Source organism: Drosophila mojavensis, unplaced genomic scaffold, assembly GCF_018153725.1.
Source record: "Drosophila mojavensis isolate 15081-1352.22 unplaced genomic scaffold, ASM1815372v1 contig_136, whole genome shotgun sequence".
NCBI lineage: Eukaryota > Metazoa > Arthropoda > Insecta > Diptera > Drosophilidae > Drosophila > Drosophila mojavensis.
The window spans coordinates 13,768,721-13,785,980 of record NW_025318667.1 but is presented as its reverse complement, the minus strand read 5'-3'; the positions used below and the strand labels follow the sequence as shown (position 1 = coordinate 13,785,980).

Below are 17,260 nucleotides of genomic sequence, written 5' to 3'. Positions count from 1 at the left end.
AGCGAATGTGTGTATGTGTGTGCGTGTGTGTGTAATCTGCATTATCCGTGTGCGCACACACAAATGCACAGATTGGGCATTAAGTGGCCATGCTTTGGCTTTGGCTTTGGCATGCGCCGCACACAAATGCACAAACGAACGCGCCGAGCAAAAGAGACTGATCAAAAATTTAGCAGAAAGAGCGTTGAAAAAAGCAAAAGTTTTGTGCTTGTCTTTTTTTTTTTGTTTGTATTAGCTATTGTTGCTGTGATTTTTGTTCCTTTTTGGTTTGTTCACTGCCAACGCGAGGCTGCTGCTGACGCTGCTTTTGCCCTTTTTACAATAACAACGTTGCGAGCGCACTGTAACATGCCTTTCGAAAAACGGTAAAAAAAAGTGAGCGCCCAATGAAGATGAAATGCAGGCAAGCGAATTCTGCTCGCATCCTGAATGCTCTTATTAAAGGCAATCGAGATTTGATATATTAAAAAAATATTCAAATTTAACTACGTATTTATTTACGATGCATTTAAATGTTTGCTTTTATATTAAAATATACAATATCAGTTGAGGTTTTTTGAACTCTTTTGGTTCGATGCTCAGTTTTATAGTGCAAAACATCAATTAGAATTCCGAGTTGAAATCGGTTCGCCTAAAAACTGGCTGAGCAACCTTGATCGCTATGCATGTGTTTTGCAATAGTTGTGAATGGGCTAGAGAATCGCAGTACACAAAACTTGGCTCTGTCACTTTAGATGTTTGGCAATTTTTAGCTCTAGCTGAAGTTTGACTTGCAGAGTAATCAGCATTCGGTGTTGCCGCTGTATTTGTATTTGCCTTGCATTAAATGTTGTCGTGTGCTTTGCTCAGTTTCTTTTTTGGCTCTTTAACGTACATTCATTTAATGATGTTTGTTTTCTTCTTCTTCTTTTTCGTTTGTTTTTCAATTTATTTTTGGTTTTTTTTTTGTTTGTTTATTTATTGTTTTTTACTTGTCTTTCTTTTTTTAGTCATGAGTTTTGGGCTTTGCTTTTCATTTTGAATTTGGCGCGCAAGAGGCAAACTATTTTGCAACTGTTATACATTGAACTGTTATAACGTGTGTGACGCTCGCACTGGAACTTGCCGTTATAATACACTCACACTATCACGGAAAAAACAATGGACTCCTGGCTGCTCCTGGTGTGGCCCGGACTTCAACTTTGGCTTCGGCTTCGGACTGCTGACGCTGGCCAAGTGTCTGTCTGGCTGACTGCCTCACGGTACAATGCCAAGAAACTGCGACAACGTGCGAATTTTAAACGAAAAACACTTTCTAGCTAATTGGAGTGATTAGTGGCGGGCGTCGCAGTCGACGCGATTGTTGTTGCTGCTGCTGCGCTGTTGCTGCTGCTACCGCTGCAGTTGTTGTTGGCGTAATCGTAAACGGAGGGTCCAAGAACGCCCCAAGAGTGAAATGGACAAGGTTATCTATCTATTGTTAGCTGGAAGTGTGAACAGTTAACTGTAAATAATCAAAACAGCGCAGGCGAAGGGGAGGGGGAGGGGGTAGCTAGGGCTCGGGACTAGGAGTCATAACAGAAACACAGAAACCACTCAAGAGATTACGAAAAGCATCGGTGTTTCCCCAACACAAGTCGAGAACAGACGGAACTTCAGTCTTCACAAAAAAAAAAAAAAAACTAATAAAATTTAGCTGGACGTGTGCCGGCCCTTAAATGTCAGTACACTGAAAGAAATCTTGACATACATTTCAGTTTTAGCTGAATTTACTTGGTATAAAATCTATTTGTTTGAAAAGGAATTCGAAAAGGGTTTCCAGATTTATAAAGGAAGATCTAGGAGGACTTAGGAGTAAAGACAACTCAAGTAACAAGGAACACAGCTGTGGATGAAAATTTGGTCGAGTGTATATAGTTAGTACATATGTATATGGTGTGGTAGGGTCTGGTTAAACGCTGAGCTACACAGGCATTCAGTGGTTCCACATGCCGATAAGATTGTCGTCCGTCAAGACCGTCAAGACCGTCAAGAGCGTAAGTATCTAATGGCTATTTATTGTCACTGGGCGGTCGTAGCGGCTGACAGTCATAAATTCTAATTAATAAGCACAGGCGTGCGGCGAACCCATAAACAAATCTCAAACCTATCCAAACTACACATACACATAATATACAATTGTGTGCGTGTGTGTGTGCGCGCGCTTAAGGGGAAGAAAATTAGACATATGGTTAGCACTTGGCAGTAAAGTTGAAAGCGTCAATAGCTCATCTGGTGGGCACAGCGGGGGCATGGTGAGTGGCATGGGAAGGCACTACAGTGGGTAAGGCCTTGTCGAACCTATCGCCCCCGTTGGCAGCTATTAGCGCGTGATTATGCGCTGTGATTTGCCACTAAATCATAAATATCATGATTAACCGCTGATTGGGCCGCATTTGTGATTTGCCCATGATACGGTTCCATTTGGCATTTATGCGTTAATCGCATGACTAAGCGGGCGACGAGGCGATGCCTCGATGGCGAGCGCAGTGCAGTCTACCTGCCGGTGGTGCTGGCAACCCTGCAGGGCTGCCATGATTGCCCAACGCTCATTACTCAGTCTGTGAGTCGATCGACAAACATGCGCCCATTTGTGTCAATAAAGCGAGAATCGAGTCGAGTGGAGTCGAGCCGAATCGAAGCAAATCGAGTCGAATCGAGTCGTGGCGAGACGAGCCGAGGCGAGGCGAGGCGAGGCGAGGCGAGGCGAAGCGAGTTGAAGGGTAGCGCACTTAACATCTGTATGGGGGCTCAAGTGCGGCTCCAGAAGTGGCAGAGGGCAACAACCCTGAAGAGAGCGGCGAGCCAGGCGCATTCACCACTTCACTTGGCTGTCCACTAGGAGATCGGACAAGGCCAGCTGACCCAGTTGGCCGACTTGATTGAGAAGTCTTCTGCGGCTTCTACTCTGATCTCCTGTTGCGTATACGTAATATTTGAACAAAGTCATATTGAAAACGGCAACAGCTTAAACAAATTAGCATTGAGCATTATTATTATTATCAGCATAATAATTCTCAAATATTCAATTACTCGAGCAGTGGAAATGCTTTGAATAACTCAGCCGTTTTCATTTTGATCGCATCAAATAGTTTTTCGCATTGTCTTCTAATTATACGGCTATCGCTTATCGTACCGGAAATGCTATGGAGTGTCATAATTATGAATTATAGCAGCGCCGATTAGCACTATTAATCAAATAATTGCTGTAATCAACTTAAGATTGACTTACTAATGAAGCGCAACGACCCAACGCCTGACTCAATCTCTCTCACTCGCTCTCTCGCTCGCTCTCCCTCTCGTTCTCGCTATGGATATGAACTTGAACCCTATATATAGTATCTGTGCATATATATTTCTGATATTGTCAAGTCCGGACTGAGTGAGTTAACTGTAAATGCGCATCTATAAATAGCGCTGGGTCAGGTGAGAGGAGAAGGGGAGTGGGGGGAGGGGGGGGTTCAGCTGTTGCCAGCCAGCTGTTAAATGGCAAGTGAATGCTTGGCTTATAAGATATACAACAGAATTGATATATACTAACTATATACACATATTGAGATAATGCCAGTTATTTATAGCGTCGATCATAATCAAACTTTTAAAAATCTTTCCATCAAGTGCCGCTTGTTTTCAAATATCATTTGGCCAGTCACGTGTCTAGCTGCCACAACATGTCTCTATCTCGCTCTAACTCTCTGTGTGTGTGTGTGTGATGGAGACTTGGGTACTGGTTTTGCTGTCCAGGTATTTGACTATTTTTAGCCAACATTTTTAGCTGCTGATTTCATTTCATTAAGCGCGCTACTTGAAAATTCGTATGCGTTCTCGGCCCGTTGTTATTTGCTAAGGCAAATACTTCGTATTCAATTAAAATCACAGTGACATAAAATTGGAAGAGGCCCCAGACGAAACGAACTCCAGATGCTCTATTAGAAGAATTATGAAAAAACAAGCTAGATCAAGTACACGAGCTAACTGTCAATAGAAGACTTGAACGAAAGCTACAGCTAAAACTGTCAGATTGGATGGATTATGGCAATTGTTCAATCATACTATATATATATATATATATACATATAGATATAAATATATAGTATTTCATGGTGTCAGTGCTATAAAAATTATAGTACTTGGCCGCAAACGCATTCAAATAAGTATCAATGCCGACTGCAATCAATAAATTGTTGAAATTACGTATACGTAATTTTTGCACTTTTTATATGAAATTGTTGATTATAGAATGAATGGAAGTGCTTACAAAGTTGCAGGCAGCACTATGCACTTTTGCACAGATAATTGTGCTATATACTCTATAAATATATATATATATATATATATGTACATATTGAATCTATATATATACTATATAAGTTTAAGCTGTTAAATGAAATGGAAGATATTTTCATTTTCATTTGAAGCCAGTTAAGAATTTTGTTAAATATGCAATTTATATATATATATATACTGACTTCTCGAATATTGTATATATAGCATGTAGTAACTGAAATCTGTGAATAGATATTTCAATTTGATTCCAGCTAACAAACTCTCTTGATTTCTTTTGGTTTATCTAGCCAGCTGACCCTAAGTCATGTTTGACAGCAAAACATTAACTGTAGTTGGCTTATCAACCTGGCTAGTTGTTAGGGGAATTGGCTGTTGTGTTGACGATAAGCGGCGCACGATTTACAGTTCACTTTTGAGCTAATCTTTATAGCAGGTGAATCAATCAATTTAAATTTGATTAAGCTGTGATTTCTGTGTGCGCGGGCCATAAAAGTTGACATACAATATATATACGACTGGGGATTACACAGGTGTGCGTATGTGTGTGTGTGTGTGTGTGTTGAGTGTGTGCTGTGTGTAGTTTATGGCTTGACAGTCACGCGAAGCACTCGAAGCATGTGGCCCAAAGAATGAGTACGGCAAAAGCGCAGAGCCCGGCGATTGGGCTTTGGAAAAGCCGAGAGCTTTTCGCATGCCTTTGCCTGATATATAATAATAATAATAATAATATATATACATATATATAAATTAATATGAAATCATGTATTTACTGTCAGTACATATATACATTTATATATATATATATATATATATATATATATATATATATATATATATAGTTTATTATTAATACGATTATTGTGTGCACAGTTGCGTGTTAATTTTTCTGTAATTTGTGCCCAAAGTTTGTTGTTTTAGTTTTTTTTTTATTGTTTATTTTTTAGTTTTAGTTTTTTTTTTTTTTTGTAATTTGTTAACACAATGCATATGGCTCAGATCCAAAGAGTCGCTCTCAGCAGACAATTCTCAGCGTAGTTAACTATTATTAGAATTGTTGTTGTTGCTGTTGTTGTTGTCTGACAAGTTCACACCCTTTCGCCCACCCCCTGCCAGATCGATGGCCATTGGCCAAATGTATTTATGGCACAAATTGTCGCCTTTATAGTCAATGAGCCCAAAAAAAAAAAAAAAAAAAAAAAAAAAAAAAAACTAATCAAAAAGCACCATAATTAGCCGCAAGCTAAAGCCAACTGCAAATTAATGTTTAAAATTACAACAACAACAATAACTAATATATATATATATACATCTGATATTGTTGCATAAATTTATTAATTATTATTGTTTTAGGTTCAATAAACTCTTTTAGTTAGCTCAAATTTGGAATTTTCAAATTAATTTCAATTTTTGATTCTCTTTTATTGAATGTATATATATATACATATATTGATGTATATATATAGTATATATTCTAGAGCTTTGGGCTTGCTGCTAAATTTACTACATTTGCACTTGTAAAACTTTATAAAATTGTGTCTAGTTCAATGCTCAAATAATATTAGATATATAGAAATACATACATACAAGTATGTGTATGTGTGTGTGTGTGTGTGTGTGTGGCTAGCCCAATGACTTTTATCAACAAGGCATCAAAATAAATACTAGAACAAATTTCGTTTTTTTGGGTTTGGGTTTGGCCCACCGCCAGGCGAGAGGACAGCGCCGCGCTCTGCTTAGGGCAAGTGCATTGCGCATACGCTCTGTGGGCCCCGCAAGGAAGCATGACAACAAACGAGAGAGGGTGCAATGAGGGAGAGAAGGAAACAAATGTAAAACAACGTTCGCACATGCCACAAACCTCAATTAAATATATATATATATATAAATGTGCTTAGGCATATATATATATATATATGTATATATACTATATATCACATGTGCATATAGTATATATCTATCTATATATCGATATATATATATATATATATGTGCATGCACATCACACATACGCACCGTTTTGGCCGCTAGATGCTGTGGTCAGTCAGTCGTTGCTGAGTTGAGATGCGTCTTGGCCAACTGCTTTCCACAGCGCAAACTGAACGAATGAATTTTGTTTTTGTTGCAGTTTTTAGCGTTCTACTCGAACTGACTGTCCCACTGTCTCTCTAGCTATGTCGCTCACAGCGCCACTGTCTCTGCCACTGTATATATATATATATATGTGTGTGTGTGTGTGGAAGTGTGCTTGTTTTTGTACTACTGCCAGACAGCGACTGCGACCGCCATCGCGGCCGAGACCGAGACCGAGACCTTCGTCGCCGATTAGAATGCAATTAGTGGCAACATCAACATCAACAGCAGAAACAACAACAACAACAACAACAATAAATATTATTAACAAAACTTCACAAAGTTCTAAACAGACACACGATACATTGCAATGAGCATTAATTTCAATTTCAATTTCAATTCCAATTTATTTGAGCTACAAATTCGATGTGAATCAATTTGTTTTTAATTTTCCTTTACTTTTTTATTATTCTTATTATTTAATAGTTGCCTTTTTTATTACTTCCGGCATTTTCTTATTTGTGTTTTGCTACCTTTTTTATTTATTTTGTTTTTTTTTTTCTGTTTGTTTTTAGGTTTTATTTTTATTATTCTTTTTTTTTATGATCAACGAGCTTAATTTGAAGAACAAGCGTAAGTATAATTGCTTATATAGCATATTATTTATGAGAGCAGTAAAAGAGAGAGAGAGGCGCGATAAAGGGTGGGCGAGAGAGAGAAAGAGAGGGGCAGAGCAGAAAAACAGCCTTAAAATGATTATTTTAGCCTCCGTTTTCTTTGCTTAGCCTAGTTTATTTTATTTTATTTCATTTTGTTTTTTATTTATTTATATTTTTTTTTTCTTTAGTCTCTGTACATAATATATTTTATTTTATTTAATTTTTCTTGGCTTTTTCGCTCATCCGTCGATTAGCCGCGCCAAGGTTTACGCTTTATTTGAGTTTCAGCTTGGCCAAAATAACACAACAAGCTGGCATATATATATCTCCGTCTATCTGTCTCTGGGCCAACTGCCTGGCTGACTGTTTGCGCAGTTGTCGATTCAGAAAGAATCTTTGGCTGTGGCTGTGGCTGTGGCTGTGGCTTTGGCTTTGGCTGTGGCTGCGGCTTCGGCTTTGGCCATGTTCGCGCTGATAAGTGCTCTTAACAGTTGGCTCTGATTGTGGGGCTGGGCTCAGCTATAACAATATGTGTCTATTTATATACACATCTGGGCGTCTGTACATATATCTACATGATCTCAGAGCGCACTTGCGAACTGCCTTGTCATAGTGCCACCTGTTGCCTATCCGGGATTTGGCAACTTCAAGCCGTCTTTCTACGTCTTACGTTTACTGTGGCTGCTGTTGGCTTTTTTTTTGTCATATTTTTTGTAAATTTTTTTCGTTTTTCTCATTGCAAATTAATCAAATTTGAAATAACTTTTGCTACAGCGCGTTCTTAAGTCGTTTATTATTGCCGGTCATTAAGCGTTCGCTCAGGCTTTAATTTCGATTGCGCTCCGTTTCATGTGACAGCCTCAGTTGACTTTTATGATTACTTTTCAGCCTTTTTCTGCCCTCTCATTGGCGTCTCATTTGTTAGGAAACTGTCAATTCCGAACGATGCTAATGAGCCAGCCCAACAAACGGCTCCGGCACAGCCGCACAGGTGCTAACCATTGCCCTGTTATGTGCCGGGCCGGAAAGGCCCAATTCGATCGAGCCCACGCTTCAGATGCGTAGTTTATAAATTCGATTGTTGCTCCACAACAAAGATAAATAAAGAAAAGAAATCAAGCATCCAAAATGGGTTCATAATAATAGCAGATATATATATATATATATATACATATATAGATATTACCCATGTCAAATGTATGCCATGGATAACATTTGCAATATTCGAATTGAGGCTGAGGCTCACAGCACAGGAGAAGCTGCGTAGCTAGAGCGGAGTCTGTTAAGCGAACTATGTTAAGGTGTCCATGTTAAGGAGCGTATGTTAAGTCTGTACTGCTGATATAATATGTATGTTAAATGTGCACTGAAGAGTGTATGTTAACTGCTTAGTCTGTCAAGCGAACAATGTTAAAGAAGAATATGTTGTGGAGCGCACGTTAAGGAGTGTATGTTAAATGTGTACTGACTTAAGGCTTAAGCTCTGTCTGTTAAATGAACTCTGCTAAGGGATGGCATGTTAAAGAGCGTATGTTAAGTGTGTATTGCTGAGATTGAGGCTGTCAAAAAATTGGAAGCTGCTTAGCTTGAGCTGAGTCTGTTAAGCCAACTATGTTAAAGATAGCCATGTTAAGGATCGCACTTTGAGTATTTATCTCTAATAACTGCTAATCCGTTTGTTGATCTTTTCAATGCAAATGAACGAAAATAGAAATCGGCCCCAGTTTTGATTTGAATGTCAGGCGGAAAGACAAGTAGTTGACTCATCAGCTGCGTGACTGGGTGAGATTCATTCACACCGGTTATCATTTGAATAAATAGCTAAATATTGTTCTGGGGAAGGCTCTCGATGTTTTCTTGTTTGCCCACCGACTGACTAAGGGGGGTACGCCGTTCTATCTGTTAGCTGTTATGAAATGCGAGCTGCACGCCTTATCAGACTCCGATTTCAGGTTCTGCGCCTTCGTCGTTTTCGTCTGGGTGCAAAGTGATCTTGGTTTTTGCAGTTTCAAACGTGGCACCGTCTTTGGCCAGTCATGCGGCCTGTACAGGGACAGGCGGTGCCTTATCGCCGACGGCGGCAATTATTTGGCCATAAATAACAATAAAAGTTTGGCCCGCAAATGCGGCTAGGCTCTTATCATAAACATCATCAAGCAGTCACATCAACGGCATTATCATGCAGCGTCACAGTGCTGACTGCTACGGCAGACAGCAGCAGCAGCTGCTGCCTCTCTCTCTCTCCCCCCTCTCTCTCGTTGAGGTGAAAGCCGTGACCCCACACATACGCCTCAGCCTCTCAGCTGTGGAAAATTACCAAACTCGACGGTTTTCCGAGCGCCTTGAATTCCATTCTAAGGTCGCGCTCGCCTTCGCGTTCGCATTTCATGTTAATTTCGTTTACAAAGAAAACAAAATGAAAAGGAAAAAAACAGAAAAACCAAAATTAAAAAAAAACTACAACTACAACTACAACTACAACAAATATGCTTTAATATAAACGAAGTAAATTAAAACAAGTTTTCGATCAGGGCTGCTGCTGCTGTGCAGCTTATCGTTGCCGTTTGTTGCTCGTTGTTGTTGCTGTTGCTCGTTGTTGTTGTTGTTGTTGTTGCTAGTTGTTTGTTGCTTATGCAATCTGAGTTCGAAGAGTCCCGAAATGCCAGCAGCTGCAGTGTTAGTGTACACTAGTCAACACAACAGCAATTGCTTTTGCTATTTTATGTTGCCCTAAAATGTCGCAGGTTGCATACACTGAGAGAAATGAATGTGTGTGAATATAATGATCAGCCTATGCTGATTATATATGAAGTTTGATTCACTTCTTTTCAGATATACTAATGCATATTTTGATATTCAATGCTCGCCCAAAAATGCTGCATACACTGAGAGAAATCAATGTATGAGTTGTCGTTTTCTATTGATTATAAACGAAGGTTCGTTTTGTAAAGAATATATACATATATATTTACATATTTTTTTTTTTATTTTAATGCTTGTTCTAAAATGTTGCATACACTGGAAGAAATTAATGTATGAGATTTCGATTTCTAACTATGTTGACTTATGTAGTCAAGGTTGAGGGTAACTTGGATTCCTTGAATATATATGTACATAAATCTCTATTTAATGCTTGTCCTAAAACATACACTGAAAGAAATGAATGGTTTTATACGCATGTTGACTATATATAAAGACAAAATTTGATTCCTCTAAGATTTATAAACATAATCTAATTGATATCTAAGTATCTTGGCAGTACATTGAAATACTTTGAAAGCCCCCTTAGCGTCCTGTAAGAACTTGACCCGCTTTTTCTTTCTGTGCACAATTGGAGTGGGAGCGCTTTTAGCGGTATTTCGCCACACTTGTTCACATCAGGCTGATAAGTTTAAGTAATTTGGACGTCAATTGACAGGCTGAAGTGGGGCCAGTTGAAATGCTGAAGTGTCGCAACTTAAAGCTAAAACCTTCGATACTCTATGTGCTATATGAGAGTGAATAGCAGCTCAGCATAAATATGTTGATATGAATTTCCTTTATTTAGATTAAACTGTTATTGCGGTTTTCTTTGTGGCTTCTGCCGCGAATCGCTTCGTGTTTGACATGCAAATGAAGTGTCTGTCAGACCTAATAAGATTTCATTGATTTCATTCGATTTCTTGTTTTCTTTTTCGTTTTCTGCTATTTCGGTGATTTTTTTCGTGTCAAAGATATGCACGACGGCGCTATTGTTAAGGCTCGATCGTTTCGCTCGATTTCCTAGGCATATCAATTGGCAACATGCGACTTCTAATTAGGTGATAACATGCCAGCGGCTCAAAAGATACACAAGAACTCCGCTTGGCTGTTGTTGTTGTTGTTGTTGCTTGATTGATTGACTGAGTGACTGCCTGACTGCCTGACTGCTTGACTGAGTGACTGTCTGCAAGAGCGCATAAATTATTTGCAAATTTTATTATCGGGCATGTCCAAATATTTGTACGCTTGTTTGGCACCTGCCGTACCAACGCCGGCGCTGCTGATGCTGTTGTTGGCGCTGGCGCAGGCGCACACGGCGTATGAGTAATAAAGTCAATCTGCCAACCGCTGCTCGTCAGCATTGTGCAAACGATCGCTGCGATAACAAGCCCAACAAAATATCATTATCATCACCAGCAGCAGCAAAAACAACAACAACAACAACAACAAAAGCAACAACAACACGTCATCAGCAACAAACAGTGCAAAGGAGTCGCGTTGTCAAGAAATTGCGCAAAATGTGCACAGCAAATTAATAACAACAAAAGCCAAAAGCCAAAAGGCAAAAGGCAAACAACAATTACAACAACAACAACAACAACAACAACAAAGGGCGAAAGTTATTTTTGTGTGCATTAAGCAGCAATATAAAAAAAGAAATAAGTGCACCAAAAGGAATTTCAATTATATGCATTTATTTATAACAGCTAAAATATACATATATCTGTTTATATATACATACAAAACATATATTGTACATTAAGCTGATTTAGTTATATGTGCTTTAATTAAAACACGAAAACAAAAACGGGGAAAAATTTAATTGAAAAATTTGAAATGTTTGCAAATTTGTCAAGAGTGCCAAACGGTAGCTGAACCTTAGTGCCCAACTAGAAGATACCCTGGATTGGCATATTCGGGCTTCGTTAAGATAGGTTACGGATTACGTTATACTGTTATACAGTAGTGATTATACAATTGACATTTTTGCCCTTATCCAAATATTATCAGAGATTTAACCTTAATTAATCGAACTGTTATACAATACAATTACCGTATCACACTTGAAAACGAAAGGTTAACCTAATGTTCCTTTAGTTTCATATATGCGAGAGTTTTACTTTAGCAGTGCTCAAAATTGTGCACAACTATTTAACTGTTATACAACATTGCTACTGCGTACCAGTGTTATATATGCTGCGTGGTTTGTCTCTAATCTAACATTTCCTTTGACGAGTTTCAAATTATTTCCCTTAGTGTTTTATATCAACAACAGTAAAAGTACCATTTGAACTGTTATACAACACTAATACTATGTACCACTGTAATATTAACTGCGCGCTTTGCCTCTAAGCTATATAGACTTCTTTTTTCTTTGACGAGACGTAAGCAACGGTACTTTTTGAACTGTTATACAACACTGTGAAATGAAAATGGAACTCAATAGACTAATTTCCTTTAGTAACGGATTAATAGTGCTTTATATCAACAGCACTAAAATTTATTAGCACCATTTGAACTGTTATACAACACTGCTATTAAATTCAAATTAAGTATTTACGGAGCTAGTCAGAGCTAGTCAATGGGCAAATCATGAAGATTAACTTTGTTTTTACAGCTGGTATACAACACTGTCAGCTTTTAGTGATTTATCCCTTATTTGCCTGACATTTGAATGAAATAAAAAATAAATGGCTAAATAAGAAAGATTTGATTTATTTACAATTGTAAAATAACTAAAATTATTTATTTTTTAAATTTTCGTTGTCAGCTGAAAATTAATTTTAGAATTTGGAAAAATCGAAGCTGTTTAGGCAATCGATTCGCTAGATTGAAATATCTGTGAGCGATATTTCTAATTAGCTTGTAAAGTAATATATATAAAGTAATATAATATATATTATATATATATTTATTTTTTTTTTTTATGTAGGATATATAGATCTATATGTTTCCCTATCTATCGTTGCATAACTGTTTACAGTTGGCAAATTATTAACTTATTTAATGCAGTGCGCAGTGCGAATGTTATACTCGACGCGTTGCGTCGCATCGCTGCCAGCGTCGCCGTTCGCGTCGCAGCTGCTATAAATAATTAAAAAGTTTGCGCGCTCGTCAAATAGTTTTGTTTGCCCCGCCGCTGTTTGTATCTTCGTGTGAGTATCTCAAACTGTCAGCAAGTATCTGCGTATGTGTATCTCTGTGTGTGCGTGTGTGTTTGACCATTTTGCGGAAGTGCATTGATTTTCCACTCAAGTAGGCACTTGACTCGAACAGTCGGCATTTGCAATCGCAATCGACGTAGCAATAATTTTCTCACCTTTTAGACGCTCTCCAAAAAATGCAAATTAGTTTTTTTCCCTCCACTGCTGTTGTTGTTGCTGCAGTTGTAACTAACATTTAATTAGAACTTTGTACTTTTTTTTTTTTTTTTTTTGCTTTGCTTTTGCTTTTTGTTTAGGTGATTTGTTATCGTCAGAGTATTTATGTAAATTGTCTTGGAAGTGAACAATTTACATCGGCGGAAATCCGCTCGAAACTTCACAAACTTAAAACGCACAAAAGATTAAATGTTTAGTCGAAGCTTAAGGGGGCTTAGATGGCACTTGGCGAGATGATTGAGTGCAGCAGGATATGCATTCAATATCAATCATATTGTTGGAAAGTTCTAGTGTCGGGTATGCTTAACTCGAAGATATCTCGACCGAAAATGAAAAATTGCAGAAAATCTATATGAAATATGAGAAATATTTAATAATCTAGCCAGAAATTTCTAAGAAATTTAATCAAATAACTCTAGTTCGGTAACTTTCCAAGTCAATTTCGATTAAGAAGTGAAAAAATCGATTATGTGAAAGCCATTTTAGAAGATTCCACATGAAGTATAGATCTTAAGTTTTTACAAGTTATACAGGTTCTATAGAGGGATGGAAAGATGGGACAGAGCAAGTTTGTCTGTTGATCTATATGTATACTTAGTGAAGTCTCTGTAGTCTTAACTAATTTAACTAATTCTTAATTTCAAAGAGTTCAGGATATACAAATAAGTGTTTTGGATATGAGATTTGGTTAAATGGTTCTTCTTAAATGATCAAATAGAGCCTATATCAAATATGTTATATCTATAGATCTCTTCTAACTCAATATGTAACTCTTGTATTTATTTCCTACTGTATAGGGTATATCAATGCCCATTTGACTCTTGAGTTTTGGGTAGCATGAAGCGCATTTTTAGACTAATCGAAAACTGAAACTCAAATTCAAGCGGAAACTGAAAAAAACTAAAACTGAAACTGAAATTAAAACTGGAACGTCGTAAGCAGTGAAAGTTTTCTATGCTGATTTTTTGTGTGTTTTTTTGTATATTTGTATGATTTTTTGTTTTTGATTTTGTCTTGGAGTTGGGCTCTGTTTTTTTTTTTTTTTTTTTTGTGTGTGGCTACATCTGGCCTAAGCTCGGGCATTGATAAACTGCGCATGTGCGTCGAGCGCTTAAATAACCAAGCGACAGCTCATGCGGTCGCGCATGCCAACGATCATCAGGCAGCGGACATATCCATAAGATACTCCGCCCGCTCGCATTGGGATTCAGATTCGCATTCGCATTCGCATTCGCATTCGCATTCGTATTCGAATTCGCATTCGAATTCGCAGCTCCATTCGCGCGTCACTTGGCCGCATTTGGGCAATGGGCTATAGATTCGTGAATGGCAAACAGCGAATCGCTATTATTATTACTATTAGGATGGCTATTATTATTATAATGAATATTCTTCTTAATATTACTATTATTAATATTAGCATTGTTAAGCTGGGCGCTTGACTTAACGATTGCCAAATGCGGCGTCTTTGTGTCTAGGCCCAGCTGTCAATTAAACGCTTCTCGCTTGATTGACAGCCTGCCCTACATATATACATATACATATATATATATATACATATCTATATGTATATATATTTACCCTTTTTATACACTCTTTAGTTTTGGGCATTTAAATTTGCATGCGCTTAGGCAATGTATTTATTTACAACTTTATATTTTATATATATGTATATGTATACATATATACAGAGACATACACGAACATATATCTGTATTATTTTTTTCGTACTTTTATTGTTTTGTTTACGACTTGCACTGCACTCACACACACACACACACATGCACGCACGCCAGGGCCCGCCCTTCCCCGCCGGCCCTTGGCCTTGCGGGCGGGGTGGTTGGCTTTCATTAGAACTGTTTGATCATATACTTCGTCTTCCACTTCCACTTCCACCTCCACCCACAGTTCGATTTCGACGCGTTATTTATGGTTTCTGTTGCTGAAACACACTATGCAATAGTTGTTTGTTTTTGTTTATTTGTGCTCTGCGACCGACTGTCCCCCTTTCGCCTTGCCCAGCGGCTCTTATACCGCCAATAGTTTTGCACTAGAATTTGAGCCATGTTATGGCCAGTCGCAACAGAGCACGCTCTTATACTCTTATACCACTGTTAGTATGCTGCTTAGTTCTGTCTGCTATTTATGCTAAGGCTGAAATCCAATGTAAAATTACATTTACAGTATTTAACAACTTACCGTTTGCACAGCTCTTATACGTATGCGAGAGCGCCAGCCAGTGTCTCCTCTGACTCTGTGTGTGTGTGTGTGTAAGTGCGCGATAAGCTCAAACAGGATGCGCCGCTGTGCGCAGAAAAAAAAAACAGTTACACTTCCGTCTCGAATTTGTTTTTGGAATATTTATGGTGTTTTTTTGTTTAGTGGATCGTTTTGCCTTTTTATAAGAGTTATTTATGGTACTTGCAGCCAAAGTGTTACGTAATCTTTGCTGCTCTTCGATTTGAATTTATTTTATTTTGCGGCGTGCGAAACGGAGAAAATTGTTCTTAATTTATAGGAAGCGCTGCTCGGTTGGCGGGGGCGAATAGTTTACATCTCCGTTAAATTTTTACAAAAAAATAAAACCGAAAATATTTTTTGTGCCAATCGCACGCAGGACGTGCGAAAAGTTTTTTTTTTTTAGTTGTTTTCAAATTGTTCAAAAGTTTTTGTGTAAAAACTGAGGAAAACCGAACAAAAAAAAAATTTGGTTTTGCGTGATAATCTAGTTGAAATTATTTTGTATTTAAATTTTTTTGGATATATCACAGACACAGATTTAAGCCTTTAAATTATGTTTCTAGTTATTTGTTGATTACGATTTTTGTAAATTTGTATTTTATTTTGTATTTGGTTTTTTGGTAACAAAAAACACGACCAACTCGAAAACGCACTAAAACGGTATTAAAAGCCGAGACTAAATTTTACTTTGCAAGTAATTTACAATGGGACTTGAAGCGGTGCGCAAGCCGAGCGTCGGGCGCAGAGCGACACGATGGCGAGCCGAGCGCGACACGAGCGAGACACGAGAGAGTGAAGCCGACGAAGCGATGCTTATCGGTATGGTGGAGTTCACTTCACTTTTGCACTTGTCGCTGCCCTGCGAGGGTGTTGGGGCTGAGGAGAGCCGTTGCTGCTGCTGTTGCTGCTGCTGCTGCCGCTGCCGCTGCTGCTTTGGAAATTTGCGTTTTGGCAGAGATGCGGCCAGATAACTGACACTGACAACGGGCCCGAAAAAAAAATATATAACAGCTGCTCGTTATCGCAGATCGTCGTGCACTATTCGTGTGTGGAGCTTGTTGTGTTTGAAGCGTGGAGCGTGGAGCGTGTGTTGTGGAGCTGCGGCAGCTGTTGCTGGCGTTCGGCTTGGGAATGATGTTGGCTTAAAGCCAGTCGCTACGTAATATACGCTCAGATCCTGTTTACACGCCGTCAACGTCGACGTCGACGTTGCTGACGACGGCATCAGCAGCTGTTTGAGAGAGCGAGAGAGAGGGAGCGCGCCATGAGTGGAAGAGCGCAAATAAAGCGAAGCTGCAGCTTCATAGCAATCGCAAGCTTTTTATTTCGGCTCTATTCGTGCGTCGCGTCGTCTGTGCGCGGGTGAGCACGCTGCGTCGCTGCTGCCGCTGGCGCTGACTGCGCAGCATCGTTGCCTGCGGCTTCGAACTCGCTTCAAACTTGCTCGATGCTGTTGGCTGCTGGCTGCTGGCGCTTCGTGCCTGTCTTTACTGTGGCTCCCTTGGCGCTCGCCGCTGCGGATTGCGAGTTGCGAGTGGACGGACTAACGGACAGACAGCGGGGCTGCTACAACCATTCAGCCAATCGCACAAGCGGCGCTTTTCAACTTTCATTAGAAATTGATACTGCGCGCCGCTCAGCCACGCCTACTTCGGTAACAATGTGCGTGAGAGTGTGCTCCTTGTTCGATGCTCTCGATCTTCGTCTAGGTCTGGGTCGCGGTCGCGGTTGCGGTCGCGGTCGCAGCATCGCTGCGTCTCGGCTGTCCATTAGCATCTCTTATAATGCAATAATTGCTAATAATTGCCGTTAATGAAAAACGATTTGCATGCTGTGATTGATAAATCGCTCCTCCCTCTCTTT

At 39.1% G+C, this 17,260-nt stretch overlaps 1 protein-coding gene across 2 annotated transcripts in view; it reads right to left on the bottom strand.

Moving 5' to 3' along the window:
- Nucleotides 1-16,503, bottom strand: part of LOC6583787 (UNC93-like protein) — a 30,908-nt gene extending 14,405 nt beyond the window's left edge. Inside the window, exon 1 of one of the 2 annotated variants that reach the window (XM_015161429.3) lies at nt 15,356-16,503. The gene's annotated coding sequence lies outside the window, so the exon portion shown is untranslated. Of the gene's footprint in view, nt 1-1,122; nt 1,219-15,355 lie in introns of those variants that run through there. The other variant, XM_002009416.4, reaches the window with a different exon arrangement.
- Nucleotides 16,504-17,260: the final 757 nt, after the last annotated feature.